This window comes from Halyomorpha halys, unplaced genomic scaffold (genome assembly GCF_000696795.3).
Source record: "Halyomorpha halys isolate HHAL.00 unplaced genomic scaffold, Hhal_1.1 Scaffold1325.1, whole genome shotgun sequence".
In the NCBI taxonomy this organism is placed as follows: domain Eukaryota; kingdom Metazoa; phylum Arthropoda; class Insecta; order Hemiptera; family Pentatomidae; genus Halyomorpha; species Halyomorpha halys.
The window spans coordinates 28484-31428 of NW_027115413.1; the positions used below are offsets into that span (position 1 = coordinate 28484).

The 2945-nt window shown below is 29.1% G+C and overlaps 1 protein-coding gene across 1 annotated transcript in view; it reads left to right on the forward strand.

Annotated features, from left to right (window-relative positions):
- Positions 1-2945, forward strand: part of LOC106689307 (G-protein coupled receptor 143) — a gene marked incomplete in the record, with an annotated part of 76370 nt that overhangs the window by 15688 nt on the left and 57737 nt on the right.

Consider the following 2945-nt stretch of genomic DNA (forward strand, 5'->3'; position numbering starts at 1 on the left):
GGTTTCTCGAGGAATACCAACTTTGTTTCACTCCTAAAAAATCTAATACTACACTTTGTATAGTAAGTCCGTCTGATTTTTTTAAAATTTTGAAAATTACGAGGCACAGGAAGAGTTTTTCTTTAAAAACTGTTCATATTTTAGGTAGTATGAACATGATAAATATGATTACCTCAAAGAAGAAAAAAAAATTTTGTATATAGGGGTTTCTCGAGGAATACCAACTTTGTTTCACTCCTAAACAATCTTTCTAAATTAGTCCACAATGAACTTTTTTGAATTACTGGACCGATTTACTTTAAGTTTCAGTTTTTTTTTTTTTTTTTTTTTTAAAATACTAATTTTCACTAATATAAAATCGTTTACCACACTTCCATGTCATTATGTCATTCGGTCTCACGTGCATTTTTTTTTTTTTTCAAAATGTTTGCCATGGGAAGGTTTAAAAATAATGAAAACCACGAAGTCCCGAAGAAAAAATATTTTGAAGAATATTGAGAGTTTAATATAATAATATGAATTATTGGACTTTTTTTACTCCTAAAAAATATTTTACCACTCTTTGATATGCCTATCAGTCTCAGTTGTTTGGATACAGTACTAATATTGAAGCACAGTGAGAGTTTTTGTTTCAAAACTATATATGTTACTAAATCTTAATGTTACTTATTATTATTGTTATTCTTATATTTACTTAAACCGCTGCAAAATATGGTGTAGATTGGTTGAGTAATGTTGAAGCTATTAATATTTTTTTTAAAATTATGATTGGCACTTTATGGCATGTATTAGTTCAATTTATGTTACGAAAACATAATAATAAAGTGTTTAATTTTAACTAAAAAATATAATAAACTTTAAGAAACTATCGATTATATTCGCAGTATATAAGCCTCAAATTTACAGCTTACACCGCTGGTACCAATCGATATGCCATTTATTTCAACATTTCTTTGATGAGATGCTATGAACGAATATCATCGAATATATTGGATCAATTTATGTCACCAAATCATAATAATAAAGCATACTTGTATATTTAATTTAACTAAATACATAAATTTATAACAAACTATCAATTTGGTTCATTAAATCTATATTCACCCTCAAATATAGCAATAGCGAAGTATTGCCGGGTCAGCTGGGATATGGGCAATGGTGGAATCTTAGACCAGCTAATTCATTTTATTCAAATTTTATTTCATTTTATTCAATTTATTTCAAATTTTTTATTTAAAATCTTAATTTTCTTCAAAATATTTTTTCTTCGGGACTTGGGGGATTTCTGGGTTGGTACCAGCGGTGTAAGCTGTAAATTTGAGGCTTATATTTAATGAATATAATCGACAGTTTCTTAAAGTTTATTATATTTTTTAGTTAAAATTAAACACTTTATTATTATGTTTTCGTAACATAAATTGAACCAATACATGCCATAAAGTGGCAATCATAATTTTTAAAAAATATTAATAGCTTCAACATTACTCAACTAATCTACACCATATTTTGCAGCGGTTTAAGTAAATATAAGAATAACTATAATAATAAATAACATTAAGATTTAGTAACACATATAGTTTTGAAACAAAAACTCTCACTGTGCTTCAATATTAGTACTATATCCAAACAATTGATTTTTTTGGCATATCAAATTGGTAAAATATTTTTTGGGAGTTAAAAAAAGTCCACTAATTCATATTATTATATTAAACTCTCAATATTCTTCAAAATATTTTTTCTTCGGGACTTCGTGGTTTTCATTATCTTTAAACCTTGCCACGGCAAACATTTTGAAAAAAAAAATTTCACGAGAGACCGAATGACATATGGAAGTGTGGTAAACGATTTTTTAGTAGTCAAAATTAGTAATTAAAAAAAAATGTCAGATGGTCTTCGCAGACGACACCTCGCTACAGTCTACACTTTAATTTATTTATTTATTTTTTAATTTAATTACATTTATTTTTATTATTTCAAATGGAATTTAATTATTTGAGAAGAAAAATATATCTTTATATTTGTGTGTTATAATTAAGTAAAGAGACAGTTGCTAAGGGTTGATAACCGTCGCTAAGGCGTCGCCTAGCAACAGGGCGATCTTCGTTTTTAAATCAGTTCTTGCTAATTAGTGGCCATGAAAGTTTGTAACCAGCCCTGTCTGCGTTTGGTTGGTGTTATTTTGTTAGACATTTTGAGTTTAATAGTCAACATTACAATCCGAAACCAGACCTTTCCTGTGTTTCTGGCCTTTGACTGGATTCAATAAAACGACCTGCCCTCAATAAGTGTCTGTGTGGCCATCTTGGCTTTTAGACATTTCGACGGGTGATGAGCCAATACACCAACTTTGGACCAGTTTAAGAGTCGCAACGGTGTATATAGCTATGGATCTGCCACCTACACATCTCGGCAGCAAACAATTTTTACACTAAATATATATTTTGGAAGATCGATGATTAACCGTGTGTGATCATAAAAGGAAGATGGCCCGGGTGAGACGACACTAAAAGCTTTGAGATACTTGAAAAACAAATACGAAATACTTTTAGAAGACACTAAAAACTAATATGAAATACTTTTTTATAAAAAAAAAACAATTTGCTGACCTACTTTACCCTCAGCCACATTATGTTTTTATAATTCCACCTAAATGTAATATAGCTTAATAGAATCAGTAACACTTCTCTCTTATTCTTCGAAATATCGATTAGTATGTAATAACCGTAGAACAAATTTATAATTTTTAAGCTACGCATCAAAAACTTTAAATTGTGTTCATAACTATTTTTCTACCGGGGATTTTGGCAGCTTTAAACGTTCCCATGGCAACACGGAACGTTATGAAAAAATATCTTGTAAATCCGTTCAGCAATACAAAACTATATTAGGGGTATTCATGATGTTGTGTTAAATGTTATATGTTTTACCATGTTAAATGTTATAAC